Source organism: Lissotriton helveticus, chromosome 2_1, assembly GCF_964261635.1.
Source record: "Lissotriton helveticus chromosome 2_1, aLisHel1.1, whole genome shotgun sequence".
In the NCBI taxonomy this organism is placed as follows: domain Eukaryota; kingdom Metazoa; phylum Chordata; class Amphibia; order Caudata; family Salamandridae; genus Lissotriton; species Lissotriton helveticus.
The window spans coordinates 502,110,664-502,127,408 of record NC_136059.1 but is presented as its reverse complement, the minus strand read 5'-3'; positions in this window follow the sequence as shown (position 1 = coordinate 502,127,408).

The window sequence follows — 16,745 nt, the reverse complement described above, 5'->3', positions numbered from 1 at the left end:
ATCAAAGTCGTTCTAAAGTGAATAGTGTTCATTTCCAATAAAACTCTGGTCATCACGGTGAAAAATTACATGTCCTGTGATCAATGATGTCGTCCTTTTAGGAGTGCAGCCAGAATTTGCTCGCTGGAAGGGAAGGCCTTTAAGTCACTGAAAGCTCGAGCCAGGCTCGAGCCTGAAGCCTGGGTCTCGTTCAGCTCGAAGGCCTGTTGGAACCTCGAGCCCATAACGAGCTGAGCTTTCATGTGGCTTGTGTGTGCTCCCCTTCCTCTACTCAGTGTGTGCCGTTAGGGGCAGAGCTGGGAAATCAGGATCAAGTCTCAGCGTTGTCGTGACCTGGGCACACGGGCACTAGTACCCTGTGCCCTACTGGTGGGGAGGGAATGAGAGCCGGGCACCACTTCCGGTCAAGGGAGTGGGGGGGCAGGCATTACTACGAGGACAGGGGATGAGGCCAGATGTGGGACGTGAAGCAGTGATAACGAGTGAAACAATAAAAGAAGTCTTTGCATGCCTACCTGAGTCCTTTGCATCCTTAGAAGGCAGAACACGACAAGCGTCAGCTCAACATTGCTTCACAACCTTCCCGTCGAGTTTGTGGTGTATGAATACTGCAAAAAAAATGCACAAGGATAAAAAAAAAAAGAAACTAACCATAAGGAAAGACAAATAGTTTGTACAAAGTGAAACCAGAAAACCAGGATAAGTTGCATCTTACCTGCTTAAATTGTGTGATTTTAGGCAAATATTTTATTTAACCATTATGAAAGCACTTTCAAAAATGTGAGTTCAGAGCACCAGTTGTACAAAATCCTATTGTGTTTGGTTTAATAAACAATAATGCTGTTCTCTAATAATCTGGACAACCTGACAACTGTTTTGCTTTAAAGTTCACTGATGTTTCAAGTTAAAAAACACTATCACCTTTGATAAGTACTTCTCAGTGTATAGTTGTAGTTTGACCCATTACTGTCAAAGCTTCCACATGTAAAAGAAATGCACTTTTTTTTTAATGTGAAGAAACGTTATCATATGTTGTGTGATGTTTGTTGTATAATTTAGGCAGCAACATTTTTAGGGCTTAGCTTGGCTCGGCTCTCCCTGTTAATTGGCTGGTGCGCCTACCTCTAGTTGGACCTAAACCTGGTGAACTTACATTTAGATAGGGAGAGCCACCATTTACCAACAAAAGTGTTGTCCATTCACTGCCGCCCACCCTTATGTAAGGAAACGTTATTCATTGTATTTAAGGCTTTGCTTTAGCACTGCGGTGGCTGAAGGCATTAGAGCACATCACAATGGCTGTCCTTACATACAGCAAATGTTGCACACATATAAGCACAAGCAAGCATTTGCATGGCCAAAAGGCTTGGATTTAACAAGCATTTCCAAATGCTGTGTACATGCGTTTTCATGCGCAAATACTGTTCATAAGATTATATTCTGCCCAATTGCCTTTACTAATGCTAGAAAAAATATGGAAAAAAAGGATTCCTGTCTGTACAGCGTGTGTGCAGGAGATTGACTGTCCGAAACAACGTGATGGTGGAGAGTACTATTTAGATGTAAAATAGTCCTTTAAGCATTCAATGGAGGCTCTTCCCGGAAGGTGGAATTCTATAACAAGCATCCGAAATCATTAGTCTGGGTGGTGCCAAAGTCCTTTCAATGTATATTTAAATGAATTGGTAAGAATAAGTCTTGCAAAAAGGTGCACTGTCAAGTGAGACCTAAAAGTAAAACATTTACTAATTTATACTATTTAGACTGGGGGTGCTTCAGGTTATCTTATTTGTTATTAAAAGACATATTAGTAATATGCACAAGTTTATTTTTAAAATACAACATGCTAAAATAAAAAATGTGTAGTAGGTAACCATACTTACATTTTATAGGTCTGCACGTAATAAAATGTTGAATTAAGTTAGCCTGTTGATGTCAAATTAATTGGAAAATGATACATTAACACTGAAAGGCCTGTTTTTCACCATGAATAAGTTGCTTATGCAAAAGGTTTTCTTCTCTCTGTTACAGATGATGCAAATTCAGAAGCCCACTGTTAGCCAGCGAATAACCACTTATTTCGTATCAAACAACGGATAGCGAGGTTCTTACCGGGAGGAGACGAAGGCGATAGGAAGAATGATTCATGGGACAAAGTTTTGAATCACAAGAAAGCAATGTTTCAAGGGCTAATGTATGAAAGTCTAATATGCTCTGGTGAAAGCATGGGAGTGTTACCTCTATACAAGTAACGGAACTAATTGCCTTTGCAAGAGCTTGTTGTCTTTTAGCTCAATTGAGAGCGATTATATTTACAGACAGTCAATATGGCTTTGGTGCGGTCAATGACTTTGGACAGTTATGGTCACAGAGGGGATTTATGACATCATCAAGTTCCCCGATAAGAAACGAGGAACATGTGATTAGACTACTTGAGGCTTTGCAGTTACCCCAAGAAATTGCAGTAGATAAATGTGCAGCTCACAGAAATGGCAAGAATTATTTCACTGTTGGAAATTGGTATGCTGATGACGTTTCATGGTATTGTGCATTTGCAGCATCCACATTTAATGGACAATATGCAAATGAATCTTGTTGGACTTGGCCCTTCTGGCAGGTTCACCCCTGAACTTTTTGCTTTTTAATGGTGACCTGGTGACAGTGATTTTTGGTTTCTGCGCACTTTACCACTGTGTCCCAGGGTAAAGTGCGTGCGTGTGGTAAGGTTGGCGTGCCCTCCCATAGGAATGCATGGGGAATGTATGGGTCCATGTTAGTTCCTGATGTGTGGGGAGTGCAGGCTCGAGTTTGGTATGTGCGAACTTGTGTGATTGAATGCTGCGCGATGATGTGTGCGGCGTGAATGTGTCTAGTGTGGAAGTGCCACTTCTAGAAGTTGGCATGTTTGTGTAATTTGTGTCTGGCGTGTGATTGGCTGGTGCTGGCTGCTGAGCCTGTCTCCAGGAGTCAGGATGGGTCTGCCCCGGTGGTGAGTGTTGAGATTAGCATGCTGATGGCTGGGGAGGAGTGCACCTGGGACCTGAATAGGGCTGGACTTTCCCCACATAATGCTGGCTCCGCCCTCTGTGGAGCGTCTAATGACCCTAGCCTGCCTAGTGAATGGAAAGGGTGGCTGAGCACAACCAAGTGCTCCAAAACCAGCTGCAACTGGTTTTCCCCCACCCTACACACAGACAAAGAGTTTACGGTATAAAAAGGGGCTGTGTCCCCTCGCAAAATGTTCTCTTCCTGGATCCTTGTCTTGAGGGGGGCTGCTGCAGCTGGGCGCCAGGAGGACCGCCACTGGGTACTGCCTCCCTGCCTGGAGGGCCCTGTGAGCTGGATCCTGGGCCCAGCCTTGCCCCCCACCTCCTGAAGGACTTGTTGCTGGACTTTAGGGGCCTTAGCACCTGGGAGCGCTGGATTTGCCCCCCTGCCTTCCTCCTGTCAATTGGGGCTTGTTCTGCTTTGTTTTACCATGGGGGAGCAGCGCGCCGCAGAGGAGACGGCCGAGGGAATCCCGAGCGTGTGGGATTCCCCCCCCTTTCCCGAATCACGAGCAGGTGCCCACCCTGAGTGTGGTGCCTCCGCACAGGAGACCACGCCGTGTTATTTATTTCTTTTTATTACTATCCCCGGGAGCTTCCCCCGGATAGTGCACGAGATTGTCCCCGCCGCCCGGCGCACGAACCGGAAGTCAGGCAGGCCGGGGGCGGGACCGAGGGACAGCAGGAAGCAGACGGGAGCCCACCCCGCGCTCCTGCATCGCGACGCGAGAGTCACCGGCGAAGGCGAGGCCCCGGAGAAGAGGAGCCCTGCCCGAGGGATCAGACAAGCCGCGCCCTCTGGCAGAAGAAGCCAAGGGCAGCCGCAGCGTCCGAGAGCCCCGAGGAGCTGGAGCTCTGCGGCCACAGCTGCCGTCCCGGTGAGTGCGCAGGAGCTGGGTGAAGAGAGGGGGACGCCGGGGCACATTGCCGGTGCCCGCCCCCCCGTAGTACAGGCGTCCTTCTACCGGCAGCGTCCAGGGTAGAATGGCCCTGGCAGGCAGCGGGCAGCTCCCCTTGCAAGGTGGCATTTTGTAAAGAGCCCTGAGAGGCTCTTAGGGTCATAAATTGCTTCGAGTCCCCTGTGAGGCACTCCAACGTCTGCCCGTATTTTCTTTAGAGCCCACGAGGGCTCTGGGTGCATTTTGGGCATTCCTGTGAAATCGAGTCCCCCGAGCGGGGCTCCCACATTGCAGCCGCATTTTCTCTTTAAAGCCTGCGAGGCTCTTGGGTGCATTTTGGGAGGTAGAGCGGCCCCAGCAGGCAGCGGGCCGCTCCCCCCACACCGGGCCCAATTCGGCCGAGCCCACGAGGCTCCAAGGCCGCATTTTCATATTCAGAGCCCAAGAGGCTCCTGAGGGCCCCGTCATTTGTTTAGGGCCACGAGGTTCCAACCTGGCCCCATTGTTGCTACAGCTGCCCAGCACTTAGTGGGCAGCTGCTCCGTTTAGGCCCCCCTGACATTGGGACACAGGGCGTCCTAGCCCCAGAGAGGTCAGTTGGCCTGAGGACAGTCACAGGTTGTGGCTTATGTGATTTCTGCGCAATTGTTCTTTGCTGCACCTCTGAATGTGTTTTATGCGTCATGTGCTTTTCCCTACACCGCTGAATGTATGTTCATGCATCATGTGTTTTTCCCTACACCTCTGAATGTTGTGATGCATCATGTGTAAATGTGTTCATTCCTATACCCCTAAATGTATTGTGATACTTAGGTGGTTGTTCTGTCTAGTACAGGTGTTGCTAGTGAGGTCCTGGTTCCCTGCGTAATATTCTCCTAAGGTGGTAAGGGTTGATTCGGTGGTACTTACCTGTTACCAGTAGTTACTGGTGGTGTGCCCTATTTTCTATTTTGTACTAAAGTGATTATTATTGTATGTACCAAGTGCTATTTCTAACAAGTATTCTAAGACTAAAAGTGCATATTCCTGACAGTGGTCCATATGTGGCCCTGTCCTGTACATATCCCCTGTAAATTCTGCTAGTGCCTGTTGGCACATTGTAAAGTGTGTGTTTTTATCTAATGTGTTTGATAATACAAAGGCTATTTTTATATATAACCTTGTGTGGAGTTTCCTTTGTGGTGGGCCTTGGGTGTTGGTTGCTGGGGTTGCGCGCGCAAACGCTTAACTTACATAGCCTCCGAGTTTAGCCTTACTGCTCGTGTCACGTTACCAAGGGGGTGAGCAGGGGTTATTTTGGCGTGTAACTCCCTAGCCCTGAATTAGGAATGGTGGTTTCTGCCTGACTTTGGCGCGACCCTTAGCCAACCGGAAATCCCATTTCTAACAAATCTAAAAAAGACACTACCTTTTCAATATTGTTGTCAGTAGCTGACACTTGGAAAGAAATCAAAAGATTACAGGAAGAAGTTTCAGAGATAAAACAGCAAGGATGAATTCGAGCAGAATGTGTTAAAAATGCAAATTATCTTTAGGTTTCAGCTGATGGAAGACCAGTGCTGCCAGACAGTTTATTGTTTCCCATTTCTATGGCTCCATTTCCATTTCCATGGCCCTGCACATATTGGAAGGGATGCAATGTATACGTTGTTAAGCAGAATTGTTTCAATCCCAATTTGTGAGTATTAGCCGAAGAACTATGCCTTTCATGTGCTACTTGTCAACAGATAAATGTAGGAAGGAGAACCCCTGTAACACTTAGTCATATTGGAGGCCTGCTGAGTAGTGTAGGTTTCCGGTTTCTGGTTCTCCGGCCGTCGTTGCTGTGTGGATTGTGCACAACCTTGCTTGCTCGACCCTTTTGATCCTGACACTGACCTCGCCATTGTTGCTGTGCCGTTGTGGTCCGCTATGGTCTGTCACGGCCGCCATGCCCGGCCTGGAGTTCGTTGGGGGTCCGCAGGAGTTGGGGGTCCGCGGGAGTCCGTGAAGCTGCATGCCTGCTGGGATCTGAAGCCCGGCGCTGCCTGCTCGGCTTGTCTGCGTGCCTGCCCGGCTGTTGTTGGCAGCGTCCCGGGCTTCCTGGCCCAGCCTGATCTTGTCCTTCAGCCCTGACCGTCCTCCGCTTCTGGCTGGCTGGCTGCTTCACCTGCTCCCGCTCCTGTTGCGGAGACTGTCTGGCGCCAACTGGGTGCTCGGCCATGCCCCGCCCACCACTGCTCATCGCTGCCTTTCATCACCTACCATTCACCTAGTGCCTCATCTCCACCCAGCCCTGTTGTTAGTATTGCCTCCCTCCCACCTCTGCTCCCACTGTTCTGGCCTGGGCAGGACTGTGCGGCACAGGCACAAGCCTCTTGCGTAGCGGAGCATCCACTTGAGAGCACCCGCTTGTGAGCTTCGGTGCAACGGAGCCACAGAAAACACTGGGCTGAGGCTGTGGAGTGGAGCAGAGCAGAGAAGATGAGAGCAGCGGGGAGGGGGTGAGACACAGAGCTAGGTGAGCTCAGCGGTTTCCGACAGCGGGGGAGGGACGTGGGGGGACAGTGGGGGCATGCTGAAAATTATCAACACCAACATTTGACACCATATTAAGGTTGAGGCAGAGGCCAAGGTTGAGCCTCAGGTTAAGGTCAAGGTTGAGGGTTTCCCAGCCTCACCACAGCAGTACCCCTAGGAGTCCATCAGAAAGCGCATTACGAGCCTACTACCAGTGGCGTAGCTAGAGCTTCTGGTGCCCGGGGCTATCCCTCAGATTGCCGCCCATGGCCGACAGCGGGAGGGGGAGGGCGGGCTGCGGAAAAAAGGACATATTTGCTCCGGAGCCTCCAATGAAGTCAACCGTGTAGCTTGGCTCTATCGCGCCAAAAACCTCCAGCTTTTTATTGATATATAGAAGTTCATTTCACTCAAGGCCTAGTGACTTAGAGAAATCCCGGGAGACGATCATTACACCGCGGTCTTTACACCACACTACCATTACGACGCGGTCATCACAACGCAAGTCGTTACAACGACTTGTGCTGGATGGCGCTATATACTAAGGAGTAGTATGATTTACTATTCCAGCACCTTCCCTACTGTTACGTGGGCTGGAGTTGGAATAGTAAATCATACTATTCCTAAGTCCAGCGCCAACAGCGCAAGTCGTTGTAATGACTTGCATTGTGATAACTGCGTTGTAATGGTAGCGCAGTGTAAACACCGCATCGTAAACACCGCATCGTAATGACATACATCCGAAATCCCACACTGCTTTTCTGTTCTGACATTCTTGGCATGCTTTACGTCATAACGTTAGACATACTCTACTATTCCATCCTGTTATAATGTATTTTTAACCTTATTCCTCATCACCACATTCAGCACCTTCCAGCCTGGGTTGTGACCCCTAGCTATGTGCGTGCCCATCCATTTCTGGTGCTTTCCAGCCATTTTAAGAGATCTTCTTATAGTTTCTTGTTGCTCAAATGGGTGTAATTTATTATATTTATATGTTTCCATCATCTTCATTGCTTGATTTTGCTCGCGCAGAAGTGTCACTCACAATTGTTGAAATGTCACTCATAATTACACTGAAATTCTAAAAATGTCACACATAGCAATCTGAAACCTAGGCAGCTGTGCATAATGATGCTATTTAGTTAAAAAAGACATATTGAGCAGTTTAATAAAAAATCAATTAGTTGATTACAGCACAGCGCCACCAGCTAGTATTAACCTGAGGCTGAAAGTAAGTTGCATGGCTAATCTAAGTAATTAACATTACAATACAATGAGGCATGTTGGAGGGGGCAAGCCTCAGGAGAAGAGGCTAACTGAGATACACATTGCCTAGATATCTATGCTGTGTTATTTCAAAAAGACACTTGGAGACAATGACAGTAATAATCCTACAGCTAAACGTAAGACCCGTCCCCAGCCAGACTCCCTCTTTGCAGCCGGCTGTATCCCTAGCTGGGAATAAACCCCACAATCATGCTCTATGCTGCCTCCAACTCCTGAATGTGCACCAATGAATGCAGCCGGTGCCTTTGCTTGGGAGCCAGACTACTGCTGTCCGGATGTATGACATTACAACGCATGGTTTTACCACGCATGCCTTTACATCGCAGTTTTTACAACGCATGCTGTTACAACGCATAGCGTTAAGGGGTGCTGGATAGTGAATAGTTTAATTTACTATTCCAACTCCAGTCCCCGTGGATAGTAGGGAAGGTGTTGAATAGTAAATTAAATCTATTCCTTATCCTAGAGTGCCCCCCAGCACTATGCGTTGTAATAACATGCGTTGTAATAGTTGCGTCGTAAAGGCACTGCGTGGTAAAAGTTGCGTTGAAAAGGATGTTCCCCCTGCTGTCCTCAATGTTCTGCCTCATGGGAGCTAATGAATGCCCCGCTTGCTGCAGCAGTACTAGAATAGAAACGTTGTGCGCTCTCCAAAAACTAAATTAATTTGATTGTGATATTGTGACTGGCAACTAGTGGCAGTGGCTGGTTAACTTACAGTTTTCGATTTTATTCCCCTAGGCTGAGGCAGTGTGACTCTACCAGTGACGATCGGCCCATAGCCTCTCACCACAGTCTCTTGAGTGCATGACGCAGCACTCTCCTTCACCCAGTGGCATCGTGTCGGCCGGGCCGGCACGCGCTCTCTTGATGTTTGGTAATAATTCAAAGGCCTGGTGGCATGACAATTCAAATCCTGGGCCGGCCCCACAGCGAGGGGGGCCTGGCTGTTCAGGACAGGTCGGAGTGAGGTGCGACATGTCCGTTCAGCTCTTGCCTCAGGCTCTCATGTGTAGACCCCACAGTGGTGGCACAGGCAGGGCCCCTACAGTAGGGCAAGTTGGATTTGATACTTTTAGGATAGTTAATGTTCCTTCTGACAGCAACCGTGCAAACTAAACACCTTAACAAACAAACACTGCTTAGGAATGGGTTACACTTGTGAAGAGACCATATGAAAAAGAGGAGCATACCAAGAGACATGCACACAGGTTCAGCAAGGGAATTCCGAGCATTCCTGTTTTACTTAAGGGGATTGCGCCCCATATGGAAGATAAGCCCCAGGACTATCACTGTGTTTTAGGGAGCAGTGGTGGCAGCAGTATGTTTACCTTCCGGGTACTCATAGCTGCCAAGGTTTAAAATTGCTTATGTGCGAAATTTCGATAGTTTCAGTATGCTTATGAGAGACATTTAACGGCCAAATGTGTGAAACTTAAGAGTGACACTTTCTGGCGAGTAAAATCGAGCAAAGAAGTCCATGGAAACAGATAAATACCACAAGCAACACCCATATGAGCAATGAAAAACTAAGATCTTCAAACTGCTGCAAAGCACATGAAATGGAAGGGCACTAATCTGTCTCTAGCACGTGTTACATTTCTTTTATAGTGCTCCTTATACCAGTGTAGGGTGTCAGAGCACTTTACATCATACACACATTACACAGAGAGAACAAATCATACATGTGCAAATCAGTTTCTAGGAAATGTTACGTAAGACTGTGAGGATTACAAGTTGTAGGAATCACACGTCATCCTCATTAGCAGGCAGTATATTTTAAGTGTGTGTTGTTCAGAGAGGCACAAACACAGGATTTTAAACGTCCCACCGTGGTTGGTTTCATTAAAAAGAATGTGTTTCTACCCAACCTAACCCTTTTTTTTTTTTTTTTTTAAAACAGATTTTATTTGTCAAATAATACATATAAAGCAGAGCTCTGTACCCCAGAAACTTCTGCAGCATTAACATATATAATTTTGACTTTGACTATTTTCAGTTTCACTGCTTGCATCCGTTACATATTGTCTCAGTATGTCTGCATAGATGGATAAATTACAGGAAAGATTGGTGTACAAGATTAATTTTCATAACAAGTAAGGAGGAAAGAGTTGCATATAATTCCTTACAGAATCACATAGTTCAGCATTCCTCACTCAGATCCAGTTCGGATTTCGCCCACTTATTAAAAACTGCAATTAGTTCTCAGTGACTTCTACGTATGGAAAGAAAATGATTTCTACAAAAGAACTTAACTAACATCATCACCACCGCAGACAGTTGTGTCCTTTCATATACTGGTGTCATCCACTGCATAGAGCTCATACATTGGTTCAGAGTTTACAGTTGCTGCTCCCTCCACCCCCACACAAATCAGAGTGTCTCATATCATTCCATCCCCATTAATCGTCCTCCTCCTCTGACTCCAGATCTTCATCCTCCGGCAACGGGTCACATGGTTCTCCCCTATATTTATTCCATGGTGTCCATACTTTATTCCATTTACGCGGACAGGCCCGCAACACATACACTGCCCGTTCCCTTACCATGAGGAGGTCCATATTTCTAACCCAGCCCGACACTGTCGGCAAGTCCGGCGCACCCCATTTTTGCGCTATGTCTCTCTTTGCCACTGTCATAGCTAACGTGGCCCACAGCTGTTCATATTTGTTCAGGTCAGTAGGATCCCAAATGTTTAACAGACATTTGCGGGGCTCAGGCAGGAGCGAAATTTCAAGGGCCTGGGAGACTGTTCGCATAATCTGTTTCCATACCTCTTGGAGTAATGGGCAGTCCCATAGTGTGTGCAGCAGGGTCCCCTCCTCCCCGCAGCCCCTGAGACAGAAGGGGTGTGGTGTCCTCTGTATCCTGTGCAAAAGTGTTCTGGTATAGTAGGTGCGGTGTAGGATCTTGAGCTGAACCAGCCTAAACCTAGCTGAGATGCCCACCTCTCTTGGTGAGGCCAACGCCTCGTTCCATTCCGTGTCGTCCATATCCCCCAGTTCCCCGGCCCATCTCTCTCGGAGTTTCTGTGTGGGGTCCGGCAGGTTATTAATCAGTTTTTTGTATGTAAGGGAGGTTGCCTTCTGTTCCATAAAGTCAGTTAGCAACCTGTCCTCCAGTGGAGAGGATTCCGGGAGTACTGTGTCAGGAGGGATTGCGTGCAGTAGGGCGTGCCGGATTTGCACATATCTGTATGTTTCATTGGGCCCCATACCATACTGTTGTCGCAGTTGTGAGAATGCGACCACTGAGCCCTTATCCCAAAGGTCTCCTACAACCGAAATTCCTATTTGATCCCATTGTGCGAAACCCTTACTGGCTCTTAAGTTACCTAGCGATTTCGTGTCCCACAATGGCGTCATGTTTGTAATTTTCCCCTGCCACCCGAGTCGTGACTGCGCTGCATGCCACAGGGATACCGTGTGCAGCGTCGGACCGATCAGTTTTCGGGCCCGTGTGCGATTGTACAGCACCGCAAGCATGCCGTCCGTACCCAACTGTGACCAGTCCGCTTGGTATGCGGGGTCCCCCCGCGGGGCGTGGATCCATTGATTGACTATCTTGAGCTGGGAGGCCCAGTAATACAATTGAAGGTTGGGTAGTGCAATCCCTCCTTCGTACCAGCTTTTAACTAATTTATCGTGAGCTATACGAGCTGGGCCATTGTTCCACAGTAGTGCAGACACAAGTGCTGCGACCTGTTGGAAGTAGCGTGGGGCCACCATATGAGGAGTATTCTCCAACACATAAAGAAATCTAGGGAGAGCCATCATTTTGTACAGTGCTGCTCGTCCAAGGAGGGTTAATGGCAGGGTGGCCCAGTATTTAACATCTGCACGGAGACGCGCCAGGGGCGGCACCAGGTTTGCGTTATAAAAGTCCGTCGCATTAGTGGTGATAACAATGCCCAGGTATTTAAATGAGCCGGACGCCAATTGTAGGGGGCAGTCATCTCGCAGTGTCGGTTTTGGGCCCCTGAGTACGAAGATTATTGATTTGGACCAGTTTAAGGTGTAGCCAGACGCCTTCCCATGCTCGTCGCACAGGGTCAGCAGGGCAGGAATACCTTCGTCGGGATCGGTCATATAGATCAGCATGTCATCTGCATACAGCGACACTTTGTCTTCCCACCCGTCCTCCCACGTGAGTCCCCGAAACAGTGGCGTTGCCCTAAGCAGGATGGCCAGCGGCTCAAGCACCAGTGCAAATAATAGGGGCGATAGCGGGCACCCTTGTCTCGTTCTGCGTCCTAATGGGAAGGGCTTCGAGATGTGACCATTCGCGACCACCTGTGCCATTGGCGACTTGTACAGTAGCCGGACCCATGCTATGTATTTCGGGCCGAAGCCCATGCGGGCCAAGACTGCAAATAAGTACTCCCACTCCACAAGATCAAACGCCATTTTGGCGTCCAGGGATAGGATGACTGCCTGTTTGGAAAGGAGATGTGCTCTCGCCAGGACCCCATGCACCCTCCGCAGATTCATCGCTTTGCTCCTATGTGGCATGAAGCCTGATTGGTCTGGGTGTATCAGGGTGTGCAAGTGTGTCGTCAGGCGGCTAGCCAGGAGTTTCGCAAGTATCTTTGCCTCCACGTTGAGCAGGGAGATAGGTCGGTACGAGGAGCATAGTGTCTGTGGCTTGGCAGGTTTAGGGATAGCCACTATGGTGGCCGTGCGTTGATCCAGAGGGAGGGCAGCCTTAACAAGACTCTCTCCATACATATCCAGCAAGGGTTTGCTTAGTAGGGGGGCTGATGCTTTGTACCATTCCACGGGTATCCCATTAGGACCAAGTGCCTTGCCAGATTGCAAAGACTGTATTGCTAATTGGATTTCAGTTTCGGTTAGGTCCGCGTCCAGTTCCTGCTGCGCTTCCTGGGAAAGCGCGGGGACAGTGATTTGGTCGAGTGATGCTAGTGCTTCCTGCTCCGTGACCGCCCTCATCGGTGTGTAGATTTCCTGATAGTGGTGTGCTAAAGTGTGTACGATGTGTTCAGGGTGTGTCAGCAGCTGGCCCTCCTGATTGTATAGCCTCTGAATGCCTCTGTTGCTACCACCCCTCCTGTCCAACCATGCTAGCATTTTTCCGGCTTTGTCCCCCACGTCATATATCCTGCTGGCAGTGCTCGCCAAGTGTCCCTTGGTCACCGTTGTGAGGTGGGCCAAGTGCTGTTGCTGTTTGAGATGGAGCGCATGCGCGGTGTTAGGGGTGGGATCGGACATGTGGGCGACATTCGCGGTGTGGAGAGCCAATTCTAATTGAGCGAGTTCTTTTCTGGAGTCTCGCTTGTGCCCCGTGATAGCCGCTATTGCCGCGCCGCGCAGGACCGTTTTGTACGCCTCCCACAGTGTTGAGGGTGAGGAGACCGTCCCTGCATTTTCTGTAAAGTAGTGCGATGAGGCCAGTTTAAGCTTCTTCCTGACACCTGGGACCTGTAAATAGTTAGGGTATATTGGGTAGAGCCTGGCATGTTTCTGCCCCTTGGATGTGATGTGGAGGGACACTGGGGAGTGGTCGGATATACCCCTAGGTAGGATCTCAAGTTTGTCCACTGAACCCAGCCCCACCCCCAAAAAGAAAAGGTAGTCAATGCGTGAAAGACTGTTATGTGTAGACGAGTAGTGCGTGTACTGTTTTGCCGTTGGGTTCATGTGACGCCAGACATCCGTTAGGCCCAATGCGGACAGGAATCCAGGTAGCGTGGCGGCCCCTCGTTGCCGGTCCCGTATGGGAAAGGTGTCTAATAGCGGGTCCATTATGGCGTTAAAGTCCCCGCCAATGATCATGTCACCCTCTGGGAGGTCAAGTAGAAACTGACCCAGCGCTGGGAGCGCTGTGGAATGTAGCGCCGGGGGAATGTATACTGACACCACGGTGAGGGGCTTTCCTTCCCATTGGCCGTGTATTGCCGCAAATCGACCCTGGTCGTCCGTCTTGCGGCTGTCAATCATAAAGGAGGAGTTTTTTTTTAGAAGTATCCCAGTGCCCCTGGACCCCGTGGTGAACTCTGCATGCGCCGCCATGGCATATCCGCGCCTGTCAAGTGCTTTGCAGGTGGACCCGGCCAGGTGCGTCTCCTGCAACATCACCAAGTCTGGTCCGTGACGTTTAATGGTTTGGAGAACCAACCCTCTTTTAATTTTGTCCCCCAGGCCCCTAACATTCCAGGTGAGCAATTTTAAAGGGGATACTGGTGTTAGTCGCGAGTCGCCATCAGCGGGCGTGATTCTATGTCGGTGGGCCATGTGGAGGTAGGACTAGTGTTTCTGAAGCGTGAAGGTGGAGCATAGCGTTTGTGTGAAGACCTGTGATAGAAAACCAGGAGTGTACGGTTCGCAGTGGAACCATGATCCATATCGAAGCGGTGATGACTGAGAACATTATCAACCATAACAAAACAACTTCCCCCCCCCGCCCCCTCCCTGCTCCCCTGCACCACGGACGAAAACCCGCCCGCATCCCCAACTTGGCAGAGTGCTTTCTCCCGTCCCCGTTCATCTTACTTGCTCGTGGGGTTGGTGATACCCCTACAGGCACCGGCCGATGCCCGCCCTACTCGGCTCCATCAGCATCAAGGTCCCAAGCGTCCATAAACATGTTGTCCCCAATGCAGATCACTCCGGTTAGCTCCTAACTGGTTGTCCAGAGTCAAGTGGGTCTCTTTCAAGATCCGAATCCAGTGCCGTCGCCCCCTCTTCGTTCGTGGGAGTACCTGATGGGTGTGCCGACTGTCCCCCGTTGCGATGGTGCTGTCGGTCTCTGTGCTGGCGCTGTGGCTGTCCCACCTGCCTCCATCCATCAAGCCATTCTCGAGCCACCTCCGGCGTATCAAAGAACCACGTCTTTCCTTCGGCCACTATGCGTAATTTGGCGGGGAAAAGCATGGAGTATGGCAGGCCTCTGTCTCGCAGTGCTTTTTTTACGTCCATGAAAGATTTTCTGCGCCTGGCCACCTCCGCCGTGTAGTCTGGAAAGAAGGCCAGCGTTGAGTTTTGAATTTTGACTGGCGGGGAGTTCCGTGCCGCTTGTAGGATCGCGTCTCTGTCCCTAAAATTGAAGAGCCTGGCCAGCACTGGCCGCGGGGCGGCGCCCGGTTTGGCTGCCCCACCAGGGACTCGGTGCGCCCTTTCAACAGAAAAGAAGTGAGACAGGCCTTTAGGTTTCAGCTGGGTTTTGATTAGATCCTCAACGTACAAGTCCATCGCAGCTTTACCCTCCGATTCCGGCAGGCCTAGGATGCGGACGTTGTTCCTTCTGGAGCGCCCTTCCTGATCGTCGAGCTTGTCCTGCAGCTGTCTAGTGACTCTTTCCATGCGCTCCATGGCCACCTGCAGGTCCGAGGTGTCCTCAACAAGAGACTTCGTGACTACTTCCACTTGCGAGACCCTTTCCGCCATTTTGTGAAAGTCAGCCCGGAGCAGCGTGACCTCGGAGGAGATGGAACCCACCGTCGTCTGGACTTCGTTGAGGGTCTTCATTACGTCTTCAAGGGTCACTTTCGGAGCGCCTCCCGTTTCCGGAGGAGTACCGGTGGAGTTGCGGCCGCCACTCTGGGAATGTCCATTGTGGCCGTATGCGAACTTGTCGAGCTTCGCCTGTGTCGTAGTGCTCCGTGTACCCTTTCCGGCCATGATGTCGTGCTGCTGTCGGAGGTATTCGTGCTCTGCGTCTGGGTATACTGTCGTCCTGTGGGTCATGCAAGGCCTGCGGGTGTCCGGCTGATAAAGTCGAGTCCCACCGAGTCCAAGGGGTCTACTCAGGGCCAGAGATGATAGTCAGTCCGCCGCTCTTTGGAAGGCGTTTGTTAGGCCCACAGCGAGGCTGCGTGTGCAGGGGTCGTGAAGTGCGGCGCCCCCAAGTGCGACGACGGGTATGCTCCCGAGGGGGCCCCCCTCTTTGCGGGGCCTCCAGACCCCTTCGTGCACTTCTGCTGTGGCTATCGTGCGGGACCTTCCGCATCCAGAGGGCGCCCACTCCAGGCCGGTCGTGCTGCGAATAGGTCCACTCCGCGCCGCCTCCGAGTCAGGTCGCCGGTGCCCCCACGCGCCTGTCTGTAGAGCCGGGGTGAGTCCCAGATCAGCGGCAGCGCAGTGATGCAGCCGGGTCCCGGTGCAGTCTCCCTTACCTTGGTGTGCAATCGGCGTCACTGGCACTCGGGCTCCAAAAGTATGGCGCAGTCCTTGGCGCCGGGAGGTCTCCGCTGTGTTGTGCTCTTTCACCTCGGGGCGTTAGCCGGTAGTTCCTGCTCCTCCGGACCCCTCAGTACATTCAGGGGCGGGCGCCGGAGGGACAGTGCGACTGTGTGACCTTGGTGGTAAAGCGGAGCAGCTGCCGGCTGGTGTCAGGGCGCCCAGGCCGGGGAGGGTGAACTTCCGGCCGGGTCCGCTGTGCACTCAAGGTCGGTGTTGTCAGGCTGGCGCAGGCCCCGTTTCGTTGTTCCCGACAGGAGCCGTTCCCGGCGTCCGTTGTACACCGGGGTTGAAGTAATCAACACCGCTCGGGTTCTTGAGCCGATGCAGCCCCTTCGGGCGGGCTATGTTGCGGATGGAAGTGCGGATAGTCAGCGCGGCCGGTTTGCCTGACGGAGCTCCCGCTTCAAGCTGCCGCCATGCCCGGCAGTTGGCCACGCCCCCCCCAACCTAACCCTTTTAGCAACATTGGGATAATGAAAACCTGGGGGGGGGAATGCATTTCTAACCTATACCAAGCAGTTTAAATGCAGCTCATTGCGTTTCATATGTATATGTGTTATATTAGGATTGTAACTTATGAACTTCAACTAACAAAAGGATCTCTGTGACAAGAACAGTAACCCCCTGAGCTTGCCACATAAAATGCAGTGTAGTGATCTGTCTGGCACACGTTCTATGCAGCAGGCACATTAACCATCTGCACTACTTCATGATGGGTGAAAATGCCACTAGACAAATCGCGTATTCACAAGAGTTATTTTGACATAAAAATTGCTTCCTGAAGACTCCTGGATTGACAAGAAATTTAGCAG